Here is a 15,296-nt window from a genome sequence, read left to right as displayed (position 1 = left end):
GGCACAGGATTTTCTTGTGAAAGATCTAAAAGGATCAACTACGAAATCATGGCGGTTCTAGACGTTTCAAAAGTGGTGGTTCTTTTCTCTTAAGTTATGAGCCATGTGTGTTCATTTGGAGCAAGAAACAAGCAGCAACAATCCTTCAATCATGAGTTATAAGCATTTTCATTTTTTAGGTTTTGAGTTTCCATGTTCCTTCAAAATTTGAGAGCTATAGTCCACTATTTCCCTCCAAACTTGTTTTTATAGCTTCCAAATAAGATTAACACAATTTTGGTGAAGGAAAGAAGCACAAAAATGCCCAAAACCTATTTCCCAAATTTGGTCCACTATTGAAGGAATAGAAAGGAGCTTAAAAAATTCAATTCGATTTCACACTAATTCTTCGTGTGAGACCTATCTCAATCGGTTTCTGTACCTCCAGAAACATTTCCATAGAAGACTTGAAAGGGCAATAACTCCAAGAGTGTGCCAAATTAGAGAAATTCAATATCATGTAAGTTGGGGATAAAACTCAAACTCTTGTTTCAAGCCCGTTTTACTTAAAATTGAGGTTTTCGTTAGACTTAGGGAACTAAGTAAAACATATCTGATTAAGGAATTGGGGGATAATTAGTCTAAGATCAAGCTGCACGATCAAACTCTACATTTTGGGTTTAGTTGCAGACCAAAGATTGGAATCCAATATTGGGCACACTTACATAAAGTCGTCCTTCCAAATTAATTCATTTAGTTTGAGAGGAGTATAAGGATGAATTCTTGTGGAAAAATTGTGGCCTTAGTATGCCACAATAATACTACTAAATAAACCATAAAATTGAGTATTCCATCGAGTTTGGAAGCTGATAACTTAGGATACAGTCCACGAAAAGGTGAGATATCGGTCCCTAACTCTTTCTTGAGACTCCATCTTTAAGTTTCATGAAAGAATTGAGGGGAGAAATGTAAGGACCCTAGATTTCTACTGACTTAAAGTCGCTACCATATACATAATGTAACTTCTTATGTGAAAATAATCAATTAAATCATCTTCGTAAACACAACTTTATGTCCTTACATATTTAAGAAAATGTCTTTAAAACAAGAAAAAAGAAATATTAAATGAACCACCATATCCTAAAAAACCTAAAGTCTAAGAAATTTAAATATAGTGTCAATTGTGCAACCTTTACATGAAACATAGAAGTAGTATGAGTATTTTAAGAAATACTCACAAAATGACCCACTATTAGGGTTAGAAAATGAAGACATACACATGAATGGGGCCTATCCATTTTAAGTCATATTCAAAATCATTACACACATCTTCTGAGCCCCTTCTAGTCGGGCTAGCATTCTCTGGTGTTGTTGTCAGAAACGAGTAACGGATAAATGTAACATAACACAATAATATGAGCCACCAACCATTTTTCATGTCTTGGGGTCGTGCATCATATTAGAGCCAGGTTTCGATCCTGGGACCTATGGGTTATGGGCCCACCACACTTTCACTGCTCCACTCTGATTTATAAAAAATTTGGACCATTTCTCAATTGGTGCATGTCATCCTTTCGCAGGGGCCATGCTAATCTTCTCTGTATCGTTCCAATTATTACTNTGAATTCAAATTTTTGAAAACATAAATGGTAAGGAAAGTGATTGAATTTACATGTTTATTCTTGCCATTTATGTTTTCTCAAATTTGAAATCTTAATATATGAATTAGAAGCTCAAATTATTCTTGCTTGAAAGAGCACAACCCTAAGTCACTAATTTGACCGATTTTAAAAAAGTCAAAAGTAACGAGATTTATAGAAAGTTAGATTATGAGTATGTTTACTCACTTTTTGTAAAAAAAAAAAAAAAAAAAAAAAAAAAAAAAAAAAAANAACAAAGTATGCATGAGTGAACCAGGCTAAGATTAGGTCCCTAAAGCTAGAGCAGTTTACATGTACATCTGGGCCAGTACATTTCTAATAGATCGAGTACCCTTGGATTNGTGAAATCAAATAGAAAGATTTTTATGAAGCGCGGGAAGGAAAATAACCAGAGGAAGACTTAAATTTCTGAAAATTGAGAAATTCCCTCACCACGACAAATCTCATCCCCCATTGCTTTGCAGCAAGAGAAGGAACATATTTGATGAAGAAACCAAAAGCTAAAAGTCGCTTGAACGGAAGAATCAAAAAGTTGACTTTGAGTGAGTAACAAATTTTGGAATTTTAGAACTTTATCCACAAAATTCGTTCTCCATCGGTTGAGTCATGAGATGGGTCTTATACCATTAGCTTTAGTACAAATTAAGGAACTAAGTTGCTGACGAAGTTGAGAGGAGATAAGCTTTCAATTGCCTAAATCGAGAGCGACGAAGCAATCTACTTCGACTCAACATATTTTTGTGGTTTTTGAACCAAATGAATTAAGATCAATCTCAAATGATCAATCGTATGTAGGTCTTTAAGTTTCATGAAGAAATGAGTAGAGATGGTCATAGACTCACTAGAGAATGAATGAGTTACAGAGGTGGAAAGATGTCTTTGTGCGTGTATTGTAAAGATAAAAGGTAGAGGATGAGTGTGACGTTGCAACGTAGGAATTTGTCACATCATCCTATTGTCTTTTCTTATATTTGTACATTGTTTGGATTGATTCATCTCTTTTTATATCTTTCTTACCATAATTTTTAATATTATAGAAAATAGATTCAACTTGAGAAATTTTAAAAAAATTTGAGGAAAAATAAGCTCTAGAGAGGTTGTGAAAAGTGAACTCTAACACGATCCAACAGGTAAATGGCTACATAGAACATAGAACGACCTTTGCTTACTATTTGGGTTGGTTCACATATTTTAGGATGGGCTCTCACAATAATATTTGATGCTGAAAAANAAAATCTCCCTAATAAGCATGCATGAATGATTAGATTATGTTTTTCGTGCTTTAGGTTATTGATAGAAATATCTCCCTAACAAAGTATGCATGAGTGAACCAGGCTAAGATTAGGTCCCTAAAGCTAGAGCAGTTTACNGATCAATCTCAAATGATCAATCGTATGTAGGTCTTTAAGTTTCATGAAGAAATGAGTAGAGATGGTCATAGACTCACTAGAGAATGAATGAGTTACAGAGGTGGAAAGATGTCTTTGTGCGTGTATTGTAAAGATAAAAGGTAGAGGATGAGTGTGACGTTGCAACGTAGGAATTTGTCACATCATCCTATTGTCTTTTCTTATATTTGTACATTGTTTGGATTGATTCATCNAAGTGAATGTGAACAAAGCGTCAGGCCTCCTGAATAGGGTCGCACTGTCGTAAATCTGTAATTGAGGATGAAACGTAAAACCCTCAAAGTATGTTGTATGCTGTATGTCACGAGCACAAGATTCTTCTCTAGTATGTGTGTTGTATGGATGTGTAGAGCAAGATACTATACACACTCCTTTTTTTCTTGTTGGTTTCCAGCAACATGAGTGTGAGTGTGTGCTAGCCTGTAGTCAGACCCAAGGGTATGTATATGAGTCCGCCTAACAGATTCATGCGCGCCTGCACGAATCGTGCATACACAAGTATTATGCATTCAACCTTACCCAAAAAAGAAAGTAGAGCCGGGGAATAGTCACGAAGAAATTGGAAAAAGCCCTAAAAGGGTATTTTTGGAAAAATAATTCTAAACGAGTGAGAAAAAATTTAACCAAATTGGAAATTAAGCCCCTCAATACGGGCTTATTTGGAAGCTAGCTCAAAAGATGACAAATTGATATTTTTGGTATAAAATGATGATTTTTTCTTTTTTGAGATAATGACCAAATTAATAATTAATAATTAAAGAAAAAGTTTGGGATAATTACAAAAATTATCAACCATGGGATGTTTGACAAGTGGAAGACTCTCATTGGTTGAATTCAAATTTTTGAAAACATAAATGGTAAGGAAAGTGATTGAATTTACATGTTTATTCTTGCCATTTATGTTTTCTCAAATTTGAAATCTTAATATATGAATTAGAAGCTCAAATTATTCTTGCTTGAAAGAGCACAACCCTAAGTCACTAATTTGACCGATTTTAAAAAAGTCAAAAGTAACGAGATTTATAGAAAGTTAGATTATGAGTATGTTTACTCACTTTTTGTAAAAAAAAAAAAAAAAAAAAAAAAAAAAAAAAAAAAATCTTCTTATATAGACCTCTTTGAAATTTTGGTTCATAAGAAGATCTACAAAATGTCATTTGAGCCCATTAGTAAGAAATCTAGAATTTGGGCGGTTTTGATTTCGTAAAAATTAGCATGTCTAATCTATTCCAAAAGTTTCGTGAAATCAAATAGAAAGATTTTTATGAAGCGCGGGAAGGAAAATAACCAGAGGAAGACTTAAATTTCTGAAAATTGAGAAATTCCCTCACCACGACAAATCTCATCCCCCATTGCTTTGCAGCAAGAGAAGGAACATATTTGATGAAGAAACCAAAAGCTAAAAGTCGCTTGAACGGAAGAATCAAAAAGTTGACTTTGAGTGAGTAACAAATTTTGGAATTTTAGAACTTTATCCACAAAATTCGTTCTCCATCGGTTGAGTCATGAGATGGGTCTTATACCATTAGCTTTAGTACAAATTAAGGAACTAAGTTGCTGACGAAGTTGAGAGGAGATAAGCTTTCAATTGCCTAAATCGAGAGCGACGAAGCAATCTACTTCGACTCAACATATTTTTGTGGTTTTTGAACCAAATGAATTAAGATCAATCTCAAATGATCAATCGTATGTAGGTCTTTAAGTTTCATGAAGAAATGAGTAGAGATGGTCATAGACTCACTAGAGAATGAATGAGTTACAGAGGTGGAAAGATGTCTTTGTGCGTGTATTGTAAAGATAAAAGGTAGAGGATGAGTGTGACGTTGCAACGTAGGAATTTGTCACATCATCCTATTGTCTTTTCTTATATTTGTACATTGTTTGGATTGATTCATCTCTTTTTATATCTTTCTTACCATAATTTTTAATATTATAGAAAATAGATTCAACTTGAGAAATTTTAAAAAAATTTGAGGAAAAATAAGCTCTAGAGAGGTTGTGAAAAGTGAACTCTAACACGATCCAACAGGTAAATGGCTACATAGAACATNGCAAGATACTATACACACTCCTTTTTTTCTTGTTGGTTTCCAGCAACATGAGTGTGAGTGTGTGCTAGCCTGTAGTCAGACCCAAGGGTATGTATATGAGTCCGCCTAACAGATTCATGCGCGCCTGCACGAATCGTGCATACACAAGTATTATGCATTCAACCTTACCCAAAAAAGAAAGTAGAGCCGGGGAATAGTCACGAAGAAATTGGAAAAAGCCCTAAAAGGGTATTTTTGGAAAAATAATTCTAAACGAGTGAGAAAAAATTTAACCAAATTGGAAATTAAGCCCCTCAATACGGGCTTATTTGGAAGCTAGCTCAAAAGATGACAAATTGATATTTTTGGTATAAAATGATGATTTTTTCTTTTTTGAGATAATGACCAAATTAATAATTAATAATTAAAGAAAAAGTTTGGGATAATTACAAAAATTATCAACCATGGGATGTTTGACAAGTGGAAGACTCTCATTGGTTGAATTCAAATTTTTGAAAACATAAATGGTAAGGAAAGTGATTGAATTTACATGTTTATTCTTGCCATTTATGTTTTCTCAAATTTGAAATCTTAATATATGAATTAGAAGCTCAAATTATTCTTGCTTGAAAGAGCACAACCCTAAGTCACTAATTTGACCGATTTTAAAAAAGTCAAAAGTAACGAGATTTATAGAAAGTTAGATTATGAGTATGTTTACTCACTTTTTGTAAAAAAAAAAAAAAAAAAAAAAAAAAAAAAAAAAAAATCTTCTTATATAGACCTCTTTGAAATTTTGGTTCATAAGAAGATCTACAAAATGTCATTTGAGCCCATTAGTAAGAAATCTAGAATTTGGGCGGTTTTGATTTCGTAAAAATTAGCATGTCTAATCTATTCCAAAAGTTTCGTGAAATCAAATAGAAAGATTTTTATGAAGCGCGGGAAGGAAAATAACCAGAGGAAGACTTAAATTTCTGAAAATTGAGAAATTCCCTCACCACGACAAATCTCATCCCCCATTGCTTTGCAGCAAGAGAAGGAACATATTTGATGAAGAAACCAAAAGCTAAAAGTCGCTTGAACGGAAGAATCAAAAAGTTGACTTTGAGTGAGTAACAAATTTTGGAATTTTAGAACTTTATCCACAAAATTCGTTCTCCATCGGTTGAGTCATGAGATGGGTCTTATACCATTAGCTTTAGTACAAATTAAGGAACTAAGTTGCTGACGAAGTTGAGAGGAGATAAGCTTTCAATTGCCTAAATCGAGAGCGACGAAGCAATCTACTTCGACTCAACATATTTTTGTGGTTTTTGAACCAAATGAATTAAGATCAATCTCAAATGATCAATCGTATGTAGGTCTTTAAGTTTCATGAAGAAATGAGTAGAGATGGTCATAGACTCACTAGAGAATGAATGAGTTACAGAGGTGGAAAGATGTCTTTGTGCGTGTATTGTAAAGATAAAAGGTAGAGGATGAGTGTGACGTTGCAACGTAGGAATTTGTCACATCATCCTATTGTCTTTTCTTATATTTGTACATTGTTTGGATTGATTCATCTCTTTTTATATCTTTCTTACCATAATTTTTAATATTATAGAAAATAGATTCAACTTGAGAAATTTTAAAAAAATTTGAGGAAAAATAAGCTCTAGAGAGGTTGTGAAAAGTGAACTCTAACACGATCCAACAGGTAAATGGCTACATAGAACATAGAACGACCTTTGCTTACTATTTGGGTTGGTTCACATATTTTAGGATGGGCTCTCACAATAATATTTGATGCTGAAAAAACTAGACTCAATCGGGTACGTATTCAAGGAATTTGAAGAAATTTTACTTTCGAAAAGGCCATGAATAATGATCCCAAACACACTCAAACATGTAATTAGCCATATGGAGTATGTTTCAAAAGATACTTGTAGGGTCGATTAGAACCATCGAAAAACTTTTAGAAATCATACTTAGGAGGCTAATTGACCTAGTATCATGATAACTAAATCTTGAAAACCTAAAATTTAGCAGTTTGGTACATTATTTTATCTTACACTTCCATAATGCATAATTGATAACTTTGATAGAATTGATATATTTATAAGTTTTTCAACATGGCTTGGTTGATACATTATCCCTTGTTTGAGTATGTTGAGCATGATGTACGTATATTCACGTTTATAAATGCATGATTTAGGATTTGGGATCCCGTTTGTGCCAAGTATTGTTATTGGATGATGGAATATTCTCTACAATATCTGTAATAATCATATAGACCATAAGCTACTACTTCGTTATTATGATCCTAGAACCCAGTTTTGGATTCTACAGAACATTGGGTTGACTAGGTATTTTGTAAGGACAATAAGGGCATTTTTCCTATTCGTGAACTTACTAAGAAGGGTTAGGGTCTATTGGATACACAGAGTTCAGTTGTCACCCACAGGGGATCCTAAGAGTCTTAGAGGGTATACTACTAAGGTAACTTGGTTGTATCTAGTGGGGAGCCATGACTTTATACTATTATACCTAAGAGCAGGTGTGAGTCGGTAGCTAATTGTCTTAGTTTGAAAGGAAATATGGCAGGTAGTTTACTATTCCTCGTGCAGGTAGGTTATTGTTCTAACCCGAGGAGGGTGATAACTCTTCAAAAGTAAAATTATACCAAACCTTTTTGTACTTAATTTTGTACTCATACTCACAATTTTCTTATTAATTGATCAGTTTATAGTAAGCATGAAATGGTTCATTATGGTTCAACATGAAAAAAATATCAATTTGCATAAATCGAGTCTAATTGTACACTTAATTGGGTTATTTGGTAAAATTTCAGAACATTTACATTGAACCATGATGTTGTAACAAATCTAGAAACAAACCTATTGACGATGACCATGTACAAATTACTAACCCTGACGTTGAAGCAATTCAAAAAGAAAATTTTTTAGGGATGACATGGAAATTATAATCCAAATCATCAAGCCACGTGGGTCCTTGACTACCCATTTAGGAACGTCCTAGGTGGATGACTTATCCTTTCTTAGCCCCAAATGGGAAGAAACAAACCGTATAAAAAGGAAAGATTACCTAAAATGAAGAGGAGGCCACCAAAGGGGAAAACGGAAAAGTCACAGCCGAGAATAAGACTAGATAAGTACCTGAAGTTAATGTTTTGACCTCTATTGATGTTCAATTAGCTTCGGTGACTAATATTTTACAAAATCTAGTGTTAGGACGAAGTTCAATGACTAATGCACTAGTCGAAACTATTGCTATAATGACTCAAATAACAACTGAATCTTGTGTATATTGTGGAGAAGAACACACTTTTGATCAATGACCAAGTAATCCGACTTCAATTTTTTATGTGGGGAATCAAGCTAGCAACCAGAAAAATAATCTATTCTCAAACACTTATAATCTGAGGTGGAGAAACCATCCAAACTTTTTATGGAAGAGACAAAGCTCATATAATCAACAGATGTCACCTGCGACAAATTACCCTCCAAGCTTTGGAGTACAAAATCAAATGGCATATGGTCCTAACAAGCCAATGCCGAAGGAAAAGGAACTAGTTAAGCTCAACCGATACAGAGAACATCTCTTGGGAGCCTAATAAAGGAATATATGACAAAAAATAATTTTTTTGATAAGAGTCCGTAAGCATCCTTGCAAAATTTGGAAGTCCAAGTAGGTCAATTAGAAACTGAGTTACAAAATAGATCTCTTGGAAAGCTGCCAGTAGATACCAAAACACCAAAAAGAAAAGGCAAGAAATAATGTCAAGCAATAGAATCGAGAATCGAGAATCGAGAAAGAAATCCCCAGTAGGAGAGGTGAAATTAAAGAACACAGTGACAGTCACTCGTAAGAAAAAGCGGATAATATAGGAGAGAAAGGAGGAAACTGCTAAACACAAGGATCAAAACAAAAATTATGCTAAAAAAGTATAGTCTCCTAAAACGCAAATGCTAGTTAACAATGAAGAAGAGAGTAGAACGTACATACCAACACCTCCTTTTCCACAAAGAGAAAAAAAAAAAAAAAGAGGAAGTTAATTTTCATATAAACATACCACGGATGGAAGCTTGGAAGAAAATGCCAAATTATGTTAAATTCTTGTAGGATGTGCTCACTAATAGAAGGAAGCTTAGAAAATTTAAGATGGTGACACTAAATGAAAAGTGTATTGCAAATAATCCCACTAAAGAAAAAAGACCCAAGCTTATTTACTATTTCTGTATCTATTTGAGAAAAGAAGTTAGGTCGAGCATTATGTGACTTGGGGGCAAGCATCAACTTAATATCTCTGTCTATTTACAAGAAGTTAGGGATGAGTGAAGCTAGACCAACTACCGTCACCATCCAACTAGCCGATAGATCCATCACTTGTCCATAAGGAAAGATCGAACACATTTTAATTCAAGTGGATAAATTCGTATTTCCAAAATTTTTTATTGTTCTAGACTATGAAGCAAACTGTGATGTACCAATTATCTTGGGAAGACCATTTTCGAAAACCAGAAGAACATTGGCAGAAGTCCACAAGGGAACTATAATTTTGAGAATGAATGATCAACCAATAGAATTAAATGTCAATGACACTCTGAAATGTCTAGCAACGGCAGAAGAATGCTCACCAATTTATAAATTGACAAAAAAAAAATCCAACAAATAGTTAGAAACAGCAACCAGAATGAGACAACAACTAGAATAATTGCATTAAATAACAAGTAGAATGACAGGAACTCATAAGAGTTTTTGAATCACTTGAATCATAGGAAAGAAAAAATCATTAAAGAGGTCATCTATTGAGAACACACTTGAACTACATCTTAGAAGTATAACTATTTTATTCATTAGAATATTTTACCTATACATTGGTTCTAAAGATTTTGAAACGACTCTAGATTTTCTACTAATCTGAAGTCGCTACTATTTGCATATCATCATCTCCTATGTAGAAATAAACATTGAAAACATTATCGTAAAACATTGTCATGGACTTACATGTTGAAAACGTCTTTAAAGCAATATAATGAAAGTTAAAAAAAAAAAAAAAAAAAAAAAAAAAAAAAAAAAAAAAAAAAAAAAAAAAAAAAAANATACTAACCTATGGTTTAGGAATTTAAATACAACTATTTTATGCATGTGTCATAGTTTTACTTGTGATGTCATCATCAGCTCTACGGGGGTGACTTGCCTTTACTGAAAATGGAAGTAGCACATGGCTTGAGTATTTTAAGAAATACTCAATAAGTTACCCCTATCGGAGTTAAATGCAATCACATGCAATTTCATGAGTGGAACCTATGGTAACTGTCTATTTTCCTAGGGTGGCTATCCTAAACACGCAATTTGGATGTGTACTTAATTTTTCTACACATGATCTACACATGCGCGTATGGACTTACAAGTTGGTTCGCACACCTCTTGGACCCCTTTATGGTCGGGCGAACCCGACCCTCTTCGAGCTTCCCTTTGACACTCGTGTCGCTTCAATCTCTTGAATCTTGCGTATGCCTCAGCTTAACTTGAGTGCATACTCTTGGTGTTTTGGATGATGGACTATCCTCATCGGTTGTATCATGACACTTCTCAATCTTGACCCTCCCATGGTCGGATGGGCGCCACTTGAGGGTCGCCCCTTGACTATCTTGCGTGTGGGGGTCACAACTTATTTTCTCTTAGTGTGGTTGTGACACTCTTCCCTACTTAACTTAGTCATCATTCTCGATAACTTTCTCGGTGTCACAATCGTTTCAGTGATTGTGACACCAATCAACAACTTCCTACGACTTCACCTTTTTAGGCTAAATAAATAAATTAGCTATTCTTACACCCTCTTCAGGTTAGAACAGTATCTACGTATTCGTTGTTTCTATTGGCTAGAACAGAAGACTACCTACTCATACAGGCTTCTTGGGCTAGAAAAGTATAAGGCCATGGTTCCCCACTAAGCATAACCAGAGCTACCTTAGTAGTGTACATTCTATGACTCTTGGAGTTCCTTGTGGGTGATAACTAATTCCTATGTACCAAGTAAACCCTAACCCATGTTGGTTAATTTACGAACAGGGTTTATGCCCAAACGTTCCTATAAGGTACCTAATCAACCCAAAAATTCCGTGTGACTTAATAGCTAGGTCCTAAGATCAACTTATTGTAAGACAATAGCTCATGATCTAAAATAGTCATAGTAGGCACTCAAGGCCACATAACGATCACCCAAATACTAATTGGGCACATACGGGTTTCCAAACTCTCAAACATGAATGTAAAATTATACATAGGCATAAATCATGCTCCACATAATAAACCAATAAAGCATGCTTAGGTACTTGTTAGATAATAAAACTACTTGTATTCACAATTCATGCAAACGAATACTATAAAACTGAATATCGTGCTAAACTGTAAAGTTTTAGGTTTTCAAGGCTTATCTTTCATAATGCGGTAAATTAGGCTTCTAAATATGAATGCTAATCATTTGCCAAAGTTTCTAATCAACTCCGACCGTGTTCCTTGAAACTTGCTTGAAATAGTTACTTACTCATTTGGTTGTGTTTGGGTGCTCCATTCAGGAACCTTCCCAAGGTTGAAATTCCTTCAAACTTCTTGAGGAGTAAGTGGCAAATAGTACCTATTTTCTAGAAAAATAAATATTTTTTTTTTTAGAAACGGTCTAAAAGCATTTGAACTGATTCAAAAATGTGAGAAAAGGTTTGTCTATATTGTGGTTTACTTGTTCGGCCCTATTCGTGATCGGTTTTTGCTACATTCCCTAAGTTGTTTGCGCCTCAATTTTTTTGGGTAGGTCCCAAATTGAGTTTATTTTCTCCCATATCAAAATTTATTGTGAGAATTGGTCTAATTCTTACTAAATAAAAAAACAACCAAATTCAAAGTTTCTAAGGGAGGGGCTTGAATGGCAAAACTCTATCCTCCTATTAAGCTCTTACCCAAAAAGTTTCCTTGAATTACTCTTGATTCTTTGCCTAATTTTAAAAACGGGAAAAGTAATGATGTAGGCGAAGAACATAACGATTCTTGTGAGATCTTTCATACTTAACATAGCTTACACAGCATGGTGTATGGAGGCTTATGCATCAAAGATTATATACATCATATTATTCTATAACAAGGAATAATCACATTATAGCACAACTTACAAATATGGAATAATACAACATAGGGACACAAGGCACGTGTAATCGTACATCATACAATTCGCTCAACCAAGCAAAAAGTTAAGCCACTTAACTGAGTAACTTAAGCCGAACTTGCTAATTTAACCATGAAGCTAGTCCAAATCCATCATTTGAAATCCAAGTCAACTTATGAGAATTCACGAGACCCAATTAGAACACATTGAGTAGTTTAATTACCTAATGCCCACAATTAAATCTATAAGTTATCTTAGAATTCTTTAAAATGGGCCAAAAAGTGGCCATATTTCAATTTCTTCTAGAAATACTAAAATCCACTTCAAGAGGATAAAAATAAAAAAATAAAAAAAATTAGGGAAGATCTAGAAAACATTGGAACAAATGGAGCAACCCAAGTCATTTAAGCCATTTGAAGTTGTAGAGCCGAACTAACCGGTCATTGGAGAGGAGCGTGGGTCATGACATGAGGTCGAATCAAACGTGCGAGTTCAAACACAGTTCAGAAGGTCTGAGGGCCACTATGCATCCAAATACACCTGGAAATGAATTCTAAACTCAAGACTATAGATACGATTTTAGATCTTAAACAATATATATTTTTTTTTCAATTACAAATGGGTCACTTAGATAGATATAATAGTTTAATAATGTTTTCAACTTTAAACATCTTCTATACATATTCTATTTATTTAAAACATGAGTGAAGGTATATAAATGTATTGAAAGCAGAGATGAGATTATTTTTTAAAAATATTATTTAAAGTTAATATGAATATATAAAAAAATAACTATTATTATTTTAAAAATCCATGATTGAATTTTTAAAAAATGTTTGAGCTTTCTCTAAAAAAAATAATATTAAAATATTAAATAATAATGTTTATAAGTGATCTTTATGACGTCATTTAATATTCTCCTTAAATCAATGAACCAATGTATTTAAAATTAATGTGAAAATAATAAGAGCCCATTCTTCCAATGTATTTATTATATATAAATAAAAAATTAGAGAGATTTATTTTTAGCCATTTCCTTGGACTTTGTAATCAAAGAACAAAACAACCTTCATAAATGGAATGGAATTGTTTGGGATGTAAATTCTTTTTAACCCGAACAATTTATGTTAAAAACTGTAACGACCCAATGGCAGATATTTCTCTTATCCGAACAATTTATGTTAAAAACTGTAACGACCCAATAGCAGATATTTCTCTTATCCGAACAATTTATGTTAAAAACTGCAACGATCCAGTAGCAAATATTTATGTTGAAAATTGTAAATTCTTTTCTGCTCACGTGTTGCTAGGGAAAGGTTTCCACACCCTTATTATAAAGGATGTTTTGTTCTCCCTCCCCAACCAATGTGGAACATCACAGTCCACCCCCCCCCCTTCGAGACCCAGCGTCCTCGCTGGCACACCACCTCGTGTCCATCCCCCTTTGGGGAACAACCTCCTCGCTGGCACATCGCCTGCTGTTTGGCTTTGATAACATTTAGTAACGACTCAAGCCCACCGTTAGCAGATATTATCCTCTTTGGGATTTCCCTTACGGCTTTCCTCTCAAGGCTTTAAAACACATCTGCTAGTGCGGCAGGTTTCCACACCCTTAAGGGTGTTTTGTTCTCCTCCCCAACCAATGTGGGACATCACCAAAACTGAACTCGACCCAACCCAACCATATAGTTTTGGGTTAGATTGATTTAAGTTCGAATTTTAATTTTTTTTTTTTTTTTTTTTTTTTTTTTTTTTTTTTNTTTAGTTAGTAAAATATTTATGTAGATGTAAGGCGTAAAAACTTAAATTTTTAATGTAGGAGACCATGTGTTCCTAAAGATAGCACCCAAGAGAGGGATGTTTAGATTTTGGTAAGAAAGGGAATCTAAGCCCGAAGTTCATCGATCCTTTTGAGATACTAGAAGGAATAGAACTAGTGGCCTATAGATTCGCACTCCCAAAAAGCTTATCTACCGTACACAACATAGTTTATGTGTCTATGTTACAAAAGTCTATGTCATTCCACTCACGTGATATCACATGATACACTTCTCTCAAGAAAGGATTTAATGTATAAAGAAGAGTCAATACAAAATTTCTCCAAATTTTAATTCTTTATGGATAAGAACTTAAAGATACTCCATAACTAGAAAATGACTAACAAGAGGTAACTAATTTTTTTAAAATTTTTGGATTATTCCGAAGAAAAAATATATATATAATCCAGTCTCTCAATTATAATCTAGTTGTTGGATCTCCCTTTGAATTGGATATGATCTAGAACGTTCACAAATCATCAAATCCAACGGCTAGAATTCAAAACTAAATTCGACAAAGCTTTGATCGACACACGATTTTCTAGCAAAAATTTCAAGAGGATCAACTACGAAATCATGGCGGTTCTAGATGTTTCAAAGGCGGTGGATCATTTCTCTTAAGTTTCGTTCATTTGGAGCAAGAAACAAGCAACACCGATCCTTCAATCACGCCTTCATTTTTTGGATTTTAAGATCTTATGTTCCTTCCAAATTCTAGAGTTATAGTCAAAATAAAATTAACCACAATTTTGGTGAAGGAAAGAAGTGGAAAATTTCACAATACCTATTTCCCAAATTTGGTCACTATTGAAGGAATGGAAAGGAGCTTAAAAAATTCAATTTGATTTTACACAATAAGAAGTGTGAGACCTATCTCAATCGGTTTATCCACTTCCAACAAATATTTCTATAGAAAACTTGAAAGGGTAATTACTTCAAGAGTATGCCCAATCAGAGAAATTCAATATCAGGTAAGTTTTAGGGGTAAAACTCAACTCACTCTTGTTTTTTAGGGGTAAAACTCAACTCACTCTTGTTTTTTAGGGGTAAAACTCAACTCACTCTTGTTTCTAGCTCATTTTATTTAAAATTGAGGTTTTCGTTACACTTAAGGAACTAAATAAAGTATATCTGATGAAGAAATTGAGGGATAATTCGTCTCAAATCAAGCTGTCTAGGAGGACCAAACTCTAATTCATTCAGTTTGAGAGGAGTATAAGGAAGAATTTCACCCC

General features: G+C 33.9%; 1 non-coding gene across 1 annotated transcript; it reads right to left on the bottom strand.

Moving 5' to 3' along the window:
- Positions 1 to 1,513: 1,513 nt before the first annotated feature.
- LOC111797760 lies at positions 1,514 to 1,612 on the bottom strand. Its single transcript, XR_002815587.1, has one exon. It is a non-coding gene; the product is annotated as a U6 spliceosomal RNA (small nuclear RNA).
- Positions 1,613 to 15,296: the final 13,684 nt, after the last annotated feature.

Source organism: Cucurbita pepo, chromosome LG06 (assembly GCF_002806865.2).
Source record: "Cucurbita pepo subsp. pepo cultivar mu-cu-16 chromosome LG06, ASM280686v2, whole genome shotgun sequence".
In the NCBI taxonomy this organism is placed as follows: domain Eukaryota; kingdom Viridiplantae; phylum Streptophyta; class Magnoliopsida; order Cucurbitales; family Cucurbitaceae; genus Cucurbita; species Cucurbita pepo.
The sequence above is the reverse complement of the archived record's forward strand: the minus strand, read 5'-3'. Positions and strand labels throughout refer to the sequence as shown.